This window comes from Amphiura filiformis, chromosome 2, assembly GCF_039555335.1.
Source record: "Amphiura filiformis chromosome 2, Afil_fr2py, whole genome shotgun sequence".
NCBI lineage: Eukaryota > Metazoa > Echinodermata > Ophiuroidea > Amphilepidida > Amphiuridae > Amphiura > Amphiura filiformis.
Window position 1 is genome coordinate 13,939,301 of NC_092629.1, and position 14,346 is coordinate 13,953,646.

General features: G+C 38.2%; 1 protein-coding gene and 1 long non-coding RNA gene across 4 annotated transcripts in view; one reads left to right on the forward strand and one right to left on the reverse strand.

The window, feature by feature from the left end:
* The window catches only part of LOC140145914 (vitamin D3 receptor B-like), a 495,422-nt gene that overhangs the window by 431,231 nt on the left and 49,845 nt on the right, over positions 1-14,346 (reverse strand). The window lies entirely within an intron of this gene.
* On the forward strand, positions 8,428-12,090 carry LOC140135448 (uncharacterized). Its single transcript, XR_011856516.1, has 3 exons — positions 8,428-8,519; positions 9,484-9,565; positions 10,989-12,090. It is a non-coding gene; the product is annotated as an uncharacterized lncRNA (long non-coding RNA).

Here is a 14,346-nt window from a genome sequence, read left to right on the forward strand (position 1 = left end):
TTAATTTGGGTATGTGGTAAATGACATCAGCTGAACTATCCTAGCATATTTTACAGTGGATTTGCTTGCTTTATGGCAAGAGCTGATTACAGATATTGAGAGCTATGGATATAGTTCCACAATACCAGGGTTTATATCTTTTATTAAAGCACCCCTGACTTTAAGTGAGTAGTTGGAAGTTGAAGAGACAGGGGTTGATTGTGCGTACATTTTCTATGGAGTTCTATTATGGTAACGCAAAGCATACTCCTTTCAGCTGCTTTGGGGGATGAGGCTGTCAAATTGGCTATTCCAGTTGAAATACATACACCCCTATGGACAACACAACCTTAATCTCCAACACAAAGGGTGTAGATTTCAAATGGAGTCACCCAATCAGGTAACCCAATTTGAAATTCACACTCTCTGTGTAGGAGATTAAGGTCATGTCTTCTATAAGTGGGTGTATGGATTTCAACTGGATTAGCCCAATGCGCCATACTCCTTTAGTTCTTTCATATTCATAAAGTGCATCACGACATTCTACATTTATAAGCAATTATGGGTGTGAACTATGGTAATATCACACCATAGATAACACATGTTGCTACCAAGAAGGGTGTGGTAATATATTTACATACAAATTGAAAGTTATAGTCCATCTCTCTCTTTTTTCTCATCAAAATCATCTCCTTAAATGCTTTTATCGCTAATTGCGACGTGAAAAAACACCTGTTCTATACCGGTAGTCGGACTTGTCAAGTAGGGTCAGTCGGTCTGGGGGTTTTATTGGAAACAGTAAAATGATCACTGAAAAATCACTGAGAGCTTGAAAATTCTGTAAAAATCTTTTGGCAAACATATTTTGTCTTCCATAGGTAGGTGTATGGATTTCAACTGGAACAGCCCAATGCTCAGCAGATGCACTTTGTTACAAATTGTTTCCAATTGTAGTTAGACTTCTCTGCAGCCTTTAAAAAATAGATATAAGCCTCTGCAAATAGGTTCCGTACTCTTTTTGAAGTCTTTATCTCTCTCCACCAATTTTTTTGAGCAAGAGCAAACGAAGTTGGCTATTTCAGACCAAGTTGCACAGGCAAACCATGTAGAATCTTGGAACGATGCAAAGATCCTTGGCAGAAAGAATGATAAGTCTATTGAGAGGCAATTAGAATTTTGCTACGTCTCTTCAGAACAAATTTTCCAGAAAGATTAAAAGTATTATTAAACTTAAAAAGAGGCATATATCTTCATTTCAAAATTACTTGAGAACTCTAGCTTTGAATTTGCACACGGTTGCGCATTCGAGACAAGAGTCTGAAGCTATTTTACGGTAGATTAGCATTATCAATTTTTGTAAATAATCTGTTGATGTTCAAACTTGGATGATAGTTATTTTGATGTGTCCATTGTATCATTTTGAGCAAAGGTTACCTATTTTGGACATTCCAAATTATGTTCAGAGTGCAATTCAAACAACATTTTGATTTTTGATTTTGCTCATCATGATTGGCTGTGCTTGCTCCCATACTTCGATAGCATACTCCCATACTTCAAATAGCAATGGACTCTAGCCTCAAATGTGAAGCTATTTTGTGGCTAGACTTCTAGAGTAACTTCTGAATAAAGTCTCCACTACCGCACCACAACATCTATAGTATTTGCTAATCAACATTATACTGGTAACAAAAGTGTTTTGAAAATAATTAGAAATGTTGATTGATGAACCTATACCACAACAAGAGAAACTGTTTACAGCATTACAAAAGCTATTCAATATTAACTACAACAAAACAAGCTTGAACAACATTTTTGTGGTAACAAAAAGAAAAGCACAAGCAGTACACACACTAAACCATGATTGATTGTGGGGAAGGGGCATGGCGGCAAAATACAAGGGGGAAAGCTATGTTCCAACAAAAAGCTTCTTCCAAGTTACACAGCATGTTAAGTTTTGACTTGATTGTAGTCTAACTGGTAGAACACACTTTTACAACCTTTTGGTATTTCCTTCAGAAAAGTTCAAAATTCAAGAACAAAAAAATTCATTGTAGAAATCATCATTTGATGGCAGAGGAAGCAATTAGATGAGCTGAAGGCATAATTTTGTAGCTTTGCTATGTGAACCATGTTATTTGATTGTGAGAATTTGGACTCATATGCAATCAGCTATAATTGAATTTTGTCAGCAAATGCCTGAGCTGAAACCATGAGTATTACAAAGATTTTGACATTTTTCTATTCTTAATCAGACATAACAACAAATTGTGGATGAAATTTCCTGAAAACTGGACAGCATAACAACTATATTCAAGGGCGTGCCCAGAAACTGGGACCCCCGGGATCCACTTTTGGGCGCTTTTTTCTCCCCTTTTGATTTTAGGTGTACTATGCCCCCTGCCCCCACTGGCTATGCCACTCTCACTTCCTCTCCCTCCTCTCTCTCTTCCTTCTCCTTCTCTCTCTCAGAAGAAATATGTTGAAAACCACACATTTGGGCAGCCAAATCGCATGCTTGATAACCCTGGTTTGACATTTTCAACAATTACAACCAACTGAAAACACAAGCGTCTGTTTCGTTATTGTCAACCAACTTCCAAAGTTATTAAACAGGGGCTTTAGAAACCCACCCTGTACCAGTGTCTGAATGTTACCCCCATTGTAAGATTCTGATTGCACGTCATGTTCATTCATCATGGTGAGTTTGGCATTTCTTTCACATGTCAAATAAGTTGGTTGATTTACATGGTGAACCTAATTATATTATTTGTTAATGTGAACATTTGCACAGTTTGTGGATGTGTAAAAACAATCTTTAAACCATTTGCATTGTAATCGTCACCTATTCCCCTTCTCATGTCCTGAATCTAAACCAGAGAAAATGGATTAGTTAGGTTCTGAACAGAAACTGCCAAGGCAAAAACTAATTGCAACATAACTTTTACACTATGCAAAGAATTTGTACAACCCCTGCATAATCGGCCATTTTGGTTTCATGTAAATTTTATGCAAAGTCCCCTTTCCCCATGAGCATTTTTAGGACTTATGGCGTGGTGTTCTGAGAAACTCATATAAAATAGCCAGGGTCTGTGATCTTTGTCACATTTTTAAGAAGTTTTGTCTTCAATCTACTATCTATTCCTTCCTTCATTATTTTTGATTTATTATTGTTGTTGTTGTTGTTTTTGTTGTTGTTATCGATGTTGGTATTGTTGTTATTGTTGGTTGTTATTGTTATTATTGCTATTGTTGTTGGTACTATTATTGTTGTTATTAGTGTTGACTTGCTGCTGCTGCTGTCATATTTGCTGATATTAATAATCACTGCTTTTGCTGTTATTATTATTGCTGCTGTTGTTGTTGTTGTTGTTACTGCTGTTTTTGCAGTTGTTGTCATGTGCAGGCATAGCCTGACGTTACTTCAATCAGTTTGCTTGTCCTCCTCTTTTTTTGCATTCATTGTATTCAGTTGAATCATAGGAACAGTATATTAAAATCAAATTATAATATTAGCTGAAAATAGCCAAATTCAATGACAATTTTTATAACATCTCAATTATATTACCGAGCATATTCATCTTTTGAGCCACATCTATATACGTAATAGAAAATGCAGCAATCATAAAAATGTACTTTCAACATCAAACAACAAACTTTCACAATCAGATATGATATGTACTATATACTATTAAATTCATATCATTTATTTCCCATGAGACAAAATTTTTACAAAACCACAGGCATCAACACAATAAATATTTATCTTCCTGTATTTATCTATTTTAAAATAGTACCACAAGGGCAATAAAACTGATTTTCAAAAGATTTGGGGAAAGACAAATACGATTATAAAATAATAAAGCATCCTGTCATATTACATAGTATACACAGCTGGTTTTTGAAATGAACCATTTGGTTTGTGGCATTGGCTGTATCTAAACTATAGATGGGGTAGTTCCATTTTCTCTTTTAAGATTTTGGTTCTGTGAAGACCTGCGCAATTATATTCTTGTTTCATTGACCACTTTCATTGGAATGATAGCAAAACCAGGGCAGATGTAATGTTATCCATTTTGGAGCCCGGTGAAAATGATGAAGAAAACAAACTCAGACCATGTTTAGCTCAAAGGGAGCGAAAAATACTGTACACATAGGGCTGCTAAGAATACGCAATTGGGTTATTTGCGGCGCAATTTGCGTATTTTGGCATTTTGGAAAAAATCTAAAAAAACAAACACAAAATTTTCAATTTTTTTTTAAAGATTTTTTCCAAAATGTCAAAAAAACTCATTTTTAGCCAAAATAAGCAAATTGTGCTGCAAATAATGCAATTGCGTATTCTTAGCAGCCCTATGTACACACAAGTACTCTACCCCACTATGAGCGTGTTTATATACTGAGCACCTCACATTGCTGCGCTTTCACCTTCACCCGCATTTTAATCCTCTCACCTTCATCGAGGGTTTCTACTGCGCTGTAAATGCAGGGTAACAATTCACTACCCACATATTTAGTGGGAAGGGCGGGAGTCCAGAAAATAGTTTTTGTGACCTTCCAGGGTCAGATTTTGAATGCTCACACTGTATTGTAATAGACTAACTTCTGGTGTCACTCACAAAATCGTCACCCGATCCGTTTCTACTGGGGCTGTTACTGCGTATTCCTCGCATCACCCCAAATTCACCCGAATTCACGCGCAAGCGTTTGCTCAGTAGAAACACGCTGTATGTGATCAGGGTTAGGGATAAGGATTTACAGGTAGGGTAATGGTAAGTGTTAGTCTATCGACTATAGGTATTCAGAAAAGACTGTTTTCTCAAAACCGTGGCATATTTAGCAGTGAATTATATTGTCCTATATTTCTCACCTGTTTATATAGTGTCAAATTTAAAGTTCTTGAATTTGAACAGCAGATTTCAGGAAGCAGATGATTTTTGATTTGCAACAATCATAATTATCATGATGAAAATAAGTCCAATTCTCATATACTAAAGTCATAGTTGTTACATCTAATACTAAGTCTTCGCTGTTAATACTGCTTCAAAGTAAAGTTCCTTAAATTCGAACAGCAGCATTTCACAGAGTCACTGCCTTTGTAACACTTAATGACCAATCAATATGTAATTACTTCATAGCTACTAGACATAAAAACAAGTACACATGCCTGTAGAGAGGCCAGTTAAGTTGATTGAGAAACAACAGGACTACCCTCGTTAGGTCATTAATCTAATTGATATAGAATGTCTCTTGGGCAGTTCATAAAAAGGGCTGAGAACTGATGGTCCATAGAGCCAAGAGCAACAAGCAGACAGGTTAGACCTACTTCCCACCGACAAATATCCATTCAGAAATTCAGTTACAGTTGTTCGTAACAATTTTGCGACTCTTAATATTTTGTATAGGCAAATCCAAATAAAAAAATAACTCACTAACTTAAAACTTTTGATGCCTGGGCTGATGGCTTGGTCCACAGCATAAATTGATATATTTTGCTATCTTCAGTAGATAGTAACATTACTTAACCATTCAACCCAACTCTATCCATCTCTTATCCATTCCTTCACCTCTCCACTGAGTCCCTGTCCCTTCCTTCTCCTCTCCCAAGCTCTTTCTTTTTATCTCATGTACACACAAACACATTTCATTTATCAAGAACACTTGTTATCTTCAGATGATAGCAACATGGTTATAAGCAAGATGGACAATCCTTCCTACACACTATCGCTCATACAAACACACCCCTGCACACATTTTAATACCAAATTTAAAGACTATTTTTGCTACAGCAACATGATTTTAGCACCACAGACAATCCTTCTAAAACACTTCTCTCATACAAACACAACCCTTTTCATACCAATTTTGAAGACTACTTTTGCTACAGCAACAACACAAAATATCCTTACAACAGATTTTCCCTCATACAACTGGCATAATTTTAAAGACTGTAATTGCTATCTTCAGTAGATAGCAACATCATTCTTCAACTCCCCCAGATACATCACCATTTTTCAATTTATCCCTTTCCTTGTTCTCTCCACTGCCTGCCTTATCCCAATGCTTTTCAAATAATGTGAATCACTAACATAGGTCTCCTGTAGGCCTAACTGGAGTATAGTGAGAATACAAATCATGCCGTCCCTGGACAATATGGAATCACACTTTTCCTCAACTTATTGTTTAAAGCACAACAAAATTAAACAGAAGCCCTGTGCATGAACATCCAATCCTGCTTCCTATCTTGCTAGAGGTGGACAATGGGGCGATTCCATACACAAGGCCAGATCCGGATTAATTTGCATCAATGTGTACCGTGATACATATTGGGCTATTCCTAAAATCCACACTCCCACTGTGGAAGATTTAGCTAGTCTTCCACAGAGGGAGTAGGAGTTTTGAATAGAATAGACAATTGAATAACTTCCATTTGAAATACTCACTCCAGTTGTGGAATATATAGGTAAAGCCATAAAACAGAGGGAGTATGGGTTTCAAAATGATTAAAACCGACCAATTACATTGAAAAACATACTCTCTCTGTGGAAGATATTTCCAAAATCTTCCACAGGGGTAATTGATTTCAACTAGAATAGCCTATTTATATCCAGTATCTAGGTTTTTACAAGCTAAGCGTTGAAAATTCTCATTGCGTGGTGGAAATTTCGGTCCGCGATGGAGTTGGAAAATGTTCAACTTTTTCGCATTACACTGCGATAAAGCATGCATGCTTGTGATTGGCTGCTGGAAAATCAATGTCGGTAGAATGACCATAAAAGGAGATGCAGACCCCACATGCTTTTCAAACATTGGAACATCGCGTGATGAAATTAAAATGTACATTTTAATTTCATCACATGATGCTGCGATGTTTGAAAAGCATCCCACGAAGTGGAGTCAGGATCGGACTTTACAGAACGCTGGCATGTAAGGTGTTCATTGCGCTGATGTCGCCTGCTTGTGTCGCCTGCTCGCTTAAAAGAGAAATCCACATTGATCCACATCTCAGAAGTACACATTGATCTACATTCCAATTCATGTGTGAAGTCTCCCATTATAACGAAGAGAGATTCCTTTAAGAAAGAGGTTACTTCATGACCGGGAATGTAATTGTACAATCAACGCTGGGTTATAATGCGAGTCTGCCCTTATTAGGAATAGGTTTGCCCTTATTAGGAATAGGTTAATGGCTCAAGGTGGTCAACATTTTGTTGTTGTCCCCTGCATGTAAATCAGCTAGTTTAGGTTCCAACTAAACCTCCGGCTACAGGTTTTGTTCTTACTGTAAATTATTGTACAATCCTAGCATGGATGAATTTTCTATGTTGGAAGGCTGTACACGAATTGGTGATGACAGAGTATGTAACTACATGTACAAGTACCACAAAAATTGCGACTCATTTATTTCAATTTATTAAAACCAGTGATACCACTATTCAGCAGTGTTTCGAAATAAAATAAAGGTGGTTGTTCGCCGGACAAGCAGGTCTCAAGTTTTGGTGGTCCGCAACATTTTTTTGTTGTTCATATTTCTTCGGCATCAAAACTTCTGCAAAAGTTTACTACTAAACCTGTGTAGAACTCCCATTAGTAGTAGTTATATTTGATCAATTCACCTTTTCGGTAAATCCCATAACCCTTTGCGAGTACACCTGAGAACTCGTCATTTGACATCACGCCGACTTGCAATGCGCACTAACGATGTTCCATGAACGATGTGCGCATCGGCGCAGATCGGCGTGACGTCAAATGACGAGTTCTCAGGTGTACTCGCAAAGGGTTATGGGATTTACCGAAAAGGTGAATAGTTGACAAAAATATAGTAGATTTTAATGTGTACACTTTATCCATTATTTTTAATCATGGCTTGTATCATGACTGAAATGTGGATTTTATGTAAGGTTTTGAAATTACACTATGCAGATTTTCCAACATACAACCATCAGTAGCATTTTTGGTTGTCCAGTGCTAGATTACCATGTCCAGGGCAAATGGACAACCAGTTACTTCGAACCCTGATTTTAAGTAATCACTGAAAACTTAAACTAGTCAATTGCAGGCTGGACTAGCTTTAAACTAGTCAAACTGGTTAGTCAAGCCTGCTTGACTAGCTTAAGCTAGTATTTCAACCTAGTCAAGCCTGCTGGACTAGTTTTCAGCCAGCTGGACTAGTTTTTGATTAGTCCAGCTGGCTTGACTAATGTGATTTGTCCTGCTCGACTAGTTTTCAGGATTGACTAGCTTATGGTTAGTCAAGCGGGAAGGACTAGCTTAAGTTTGGTAAATGAAGATGGACTAGTTTAGGTTAGTCAAGACGCCTGCTTGACTAGCTTAAGTTAGTCAATTTGCCAGTAGTCTGTGGTATGTGACCTCTGACCCAACTGAAATCTGTAAGCGGGGAAACATACATTTTGTAACCGTCAACTGCTGAGGTCAACTGGAGCAACTGGATACTGCTGTCACTTCACTACAGAGCAACACTCTCAAGTTTTTGCCACAAAATGTCCTGGAATTAATTCATCAAGATTTTGTAGAACATGAAGGTAAGTCTTGCTTTGTGTTGATATATGTAAGGTTGCAATTTGTTATAATATTACATCAGAAAGACAAAAATAATATCAGCTCAGAATGCCAGGCCTATGCACTATGTACAGCAGTGGTAACAGCACAATACAACATGCATACGTACTACTACTAGTAATTTTGTTGTTTATAGCAATCATGTGTGCACTTTGATATTCTACAATCCCGGGTCTACAATGTATACAATTGGCATGATTGGGCCTTGGTCATCAATTAAAGTGTAAGTTCAAGCCTTGGCACCTTTATAATGATATTATAAGGTATAGCTGATGAGCCCAGATCCTCCAAGTTAAATTAGGGACTGCCTGTGTACAGTATGTAATTATTATATTAGGCTATAGGCCTAACATAAACCGCCACTGGGGATGGGGGTAAAGTTGTGTACTGTTTTAGATACTTTATTGTTTGTTGCTATAATTTATTCTAAATGTAAAATGCAATTCATGGCTCAAGGACCACAATGGAATTAGAAGAAAACTACTTGGAATAAAGTGAAATGAAATTGGGAGAGGGGGTGGCTAGCCGAAAAGGGGGGGAGCAATTTTTGGCACACATTCATGGGGCACCTTTTAAATAAAATGATCTTAAAAGGCGAGGGAAACAGTCTTGGAAATGCTATGTAAATTTTCCCACTCGCAATATAGACCATGTTTGCAAAATTGGATCCCAAAAATTTGCCATAGGCCTATAGGGGGGCCTACAAGGGGGGATTTTGGGGTAGGCCAAGAGGGGGGGGGGGCAAGCATTTTGGGGCATGCCGTTTGGAAATTCCTCCAGGGGCTCTCAACCAAAAATGCTATGTGCATGGTCTGCAAAATTATTAATTATCACTTTTTTAGAATAACAACCACGACCCAAACAAAATGTACAGTCGACAGTTTGTCAAATTATACCATTTTAATGTCATGTATTTTTTTCATATAGGTTCTGTACCTTTTTGACGATGCAACCGTGAAGCTTGAAAGACTCAACATACAGTCTGGAGGATTTCACTCAAATAACAAAGGTAATTGAAAAAATGTATGACCAGATGACAGCCTCCCCGGGACAGCCTCATCCCCTACTGTTACAAATATATAGTCTATCAAAATGAAGATTTTTTTTGGCATCAGAAGAAAGCTCATATATTATAACCCCAAGTGAAATTTTATGCCTGAAATATGTTACGTTTAGCATGTTTAAATGTTATAAACTGTGGTTACCACACATATGGATCTCAGTGGCGGCACCGGGATTTTGGGTGGGGGTGGGGGATGGGGAGTAAATTTCAGGGGGGGCAAAATCAACAAATTTTGGGTTAAATTGCTGCAAAAATTGAAAATTTGAGGGGCCAAGAAAAATATGGGGCAGCAAATGCCCCCGTATTGCCTCAACTATTGGTTCTATGGCCATTGTGAAACACATTTTTGCTGCTAAATGTTAAAACTGCTACTAGGGCAATTTAACTCAAAAGTCATCACCAAGAAATCAGAAATTAGTGTGATGCCGGCCTCAATGTGAGGTATCTTCAAAACACAACAGAATGTCAGAATCTGACCATGCCCTTTAAGACAGTACGCTCTATTTGTAAACACTGTCCCTGGTGGTGGACTCTAAAAAATGATGTGGAAATACATGACCAACCAAAATTTTGGAGGTGTAAGAACTTCCTTAAATTTTGGTGGTTTAATTGGTGGGACTATTACGGAACCCCCAAAGTGACATGGAAGAAAAAAACTTGGGGCCCGAGATTGTAACTTGGGGCCCGACATCGTAACTTGGGTCCGAGTTAGTAACTCGGGCCCGAAATACTATCTCAGATTCCTGGCTTAGTAAGTCGGTGCCCGAGTTACTATCTCGGACCCGAGTTACTAAGTTGGGGTCCCGAGTTACTAATTCGGGGCCCTGAGTTACTATCTCAGGCCCTAAGTTACTATCTCAGGGCCTGAGTTACTATCTCAGACCCCGAGTTACTATCGCGGGGCCACAGGTACTATCTCGTGCCCCAAGTTACTATCTCAGACCCCGAGTTACTAAGTCGGGGCCCCAAGTTACTATCTCGGGCCCCGAGTTACTATTTCGGGCCCTGAGTTACTACCTCGGGCCATGATGTACTATGTCGGACCCCGAAGTTACTATGACGGGACCCCGAGTTTCTATGTCGGGACCCTGTTACTATCTCGGGACCCTGAGTTACTATCTCAGGGCCCCGAGTTACTATCTCGGGCCCTGAGTTACCATCTCTGGGCCATGAAGTTACTAAGTCAGACTCGCTTTTTTCCTTCCATGTCACTTTGGGGGTCCGTAGACTATACATGTATGAAACTGTAAATAAAGTTCTCGCTGACACAAAATATTTTTTCAGAAAACTGCCAGATGTGAAAGCAGGAATATTCATTTTGCCTATTAAAGTTTAACTAATAGTAACTTTTTGTATAATTTGCTTTCAGGTTCTGCTGAAATGTAACCCAACTGTGGTAGAAAAAGACTTCCAACAATTGCAACTCATCAAGAAGAAAATGCTGTACATCAGCCGTGCAAAATAACGAGGTTAAGACGTTACACAAACAAGTAGTGTGAAAAAAGAACCTTGCACTAATTTTGCCTGTCAAAGATGGATTTATCTGAATCATGCACATGAAACTTGTCTGATTCATGATTTGACAAACATTCAAAATGGATTCATCAAAACTTTTGATTGTGGTGACTTCATTATTGTGAATATGAGTGACAAACTTTAATGACTATATTTTTCTCACAATCAGGCATTAAAAAATTATATAATGCCCTTCATGACCAGCGGTGGTCCGCTATCTCTAAGGACCACTATCTCTAACGTTCGCTTTCTCTAAGGTTAGCAAATATGAATTGTAGATTTTAAAAAAAAGGAACATCAAGAGTTTGTTTGCTGGATGACTATGCAATGATGTCACTGCCATATCAGGGTGAAAAATGGTATTATACCTATCCATGATGTTTATTTTGTATGTTAATTTGTATGACATCTGGATAGACTCTATACTGTGAATTGTAATCAACATGATCAATATTAATGTTTTTAATCTGCCAAACCAAGCTGTTTTAAACAAAAAACAGTTGGGTATCATAATGTTGGATGCAAGATAAGAATGTCATAAAGTTTTTTCTGATGTTATTTTGGACTTTGAATTGTTTCTTATTTCAGAATATATTGATGTGTCCAAAAGAGGATAGGATACAGTCTGTGGTGGGTACTAGGTAGCCAGATGAAATGAGACAACATGGTCAGAAGAGAAAATCAAAATCCTCGCCAACATGCAGGTCTAGTTCTGTACTTATTATTGGTGCTTGCTTTTGCTTCATATTTCACTATTTATGCTGCATGATTCAAGATTATCTATGGAATAATTCTTGTAAATTCATGCAGGGAAGCAATAAGCAAACATTAATCTATCTAGACTTAATCCACATGTGGCTCATTTACTTTCCAATTGTATAACCCTTATCAGACTGTATCCAATCTGCAACTGCATGTATGGTTTGCATTAGGTTTGTTCGGCTGGCTGGACTAGCTTGAGGTTAGTCGAGATGTTAGTCAAGCCAGCTGGACTAATGTTACATTAGTCCAGCTGGCTTGACTAGGGCTATGTTAGTCCAGATGGGCACCAGTTGGACTAACTTAAAGCTAGTCAATAACTAGTCGAGCGACTAACCTTAACTAGTCCAGCACGCTGGACTAACATCAAGCTAGTCAAAAAACTAGTCAAGCGACTAACCTTAACTAGTCCAGCGTGCTGGACTAACATCAAGCTAGTCAAGCGACTAATCAAAAGCTAGTCAAGCGACTAACTAAAGGCTAGTCCAGCATGCTGGACTAAGATAAGTTAGTCATCCTTGTTAGTCCAGCAAAACTGACTAGTTTAAAGCTAGTCCAGGTGGGCACCATCTGGACTAGCTTTAAGTTAGTCCAGCTGACCAATTTAGGTTTTCAGTGATGGGTCCCAGGGACTGCCTTAAATCTGATATAGGAGAGTGATTTTTAGCTCTTCTTAGTTGACCAATGACCATTCTCTCCTTACATTCTATTGTAAATGCTCTAAACAGCCCTCCTTGAAGGCTCCAGAAGAGCTATTTAATGCTCTCCTGCAAATTCTTAAAGACAGTCCCGGGATATGAGCCTACATCACAGTCCTAGAAAAAATGTCAAGGCAACTCACTATAAACTGCATGTACTTTGCACATGGACAGGATGAAGCTACTACATTATTTCCTCTATTTATTTTCTCAACTCTGTATGTGGGTATGAGACCAAAGCATTTTTACTCCAAAAATGAACTCACTCCCCCATTGCCCTATTTCTGATGCATTTTTATATCATTCTCATCTTGTCACCTTTTAAGTTTGCTTTCTGCTGTAAATTTGAAGATAGTCCTCATCATTTTTTGAGGCGTGGCAGTAAAACACAAAAAAACCAACCAAACTTCCTGTCTTGTGTAAATTTCAATATCATGTTTCCTGCTTTGTGAACTTGGTATAGTCCTACTTTTATTATGCGCTGTCTAAACTGGGTGACAAGTATAACATACACACAAAACATAAAGCCAAATTCTCCTCTGAGGCGAGTGATTTCTATTTTGCACCGGACTACGGGCTAGATTTTGATGATGACATAAGGTTGATATGATACCGGTTAGCAAAGGGGGAAAACTTGACTTGATCCGCAAAAAAATCCTGTCTCTTTATTTCCACGCACTGCCACTTCATCTCAAGTTTCCAGCCCATCTTGGGTTGTTTAAACCATCTAAAATGATAGCTGAGCCTCGGAGGGTCGGTTGAAATTGATCTACACTGGAGGAATGCCTCTCAAGAGGCCCTCGAACAAACTCCTCGTCATGTTCTCCAAGGTATCTTGGGAAGTAACCGCGAGAGGAGAGAGATGATCAGAGAGGATATGTTAAACTTCCCAAAATGCATTTCTCACATTTTAATTTCCTGTACTGATTTGCTATCTACTACAGCATAGCTCTACAAAATGTACTTCAGTGTACAGAGCACATCCAGTTCTTGCAAAATATGTTTACTTCTTGACTATCGAGTAACAACCCAACATGTCTATTCTCAAAATGAAAGGGGTGAGAGCATCATTTGATGAAATGAAGTGATGTATCATGTTGCAAAGGATTGTGGGATGGGTAAAATACCTTGTCCGAGAGATGATAATAGTAATTGATGATGTTAGGTTTTTAGGGGACTAAACCAAGCATCTGTGAACCTGTCCTACATAGCTATTCACAGTTGTGTGTGTGCAATAGTGACAAACAGTTATCGGTTGCTCCGCTTAAATTTGACCGTTTAGTCAACAACGATCAGGATAAAGTGATGGAGAGGGTGCCGTGGAACATTTTGTTTCCTTTTAAACGGGTCGGTCTCAACTGAAGGGGGTTTACTTTCCTTACCTCTTTAGTTTTCTTCAGCCGTAATAATATCAATCTATCTTGTTCTTAATGACTGGCTTACTTTGTACCCCGCACCTAGTTTTTAAGAGAATTGGTTCTCCTGTTTTTTAAGCAAAAAGGCTAGTGCACTGTAAATTTGTTCTTGGTTATTTTAAAAGCTAGATGTAGATCAACACACTCCTGTGTTTGAGGAATTAGTGTGTTTCAACAAGAAGACAAGATCATGATTCTGATAGTTTTTCAGATGTAGGTCTTCATAGTACAGTAATAGGTAGAATTGAGTGGGTCCTTTTATCAGGTTTATGAGCAAGGGTAACAGCTCTGTATAGTATTAGATTAGGGAGAAGTTGATTCTCAATTTTTCACTGCAAAC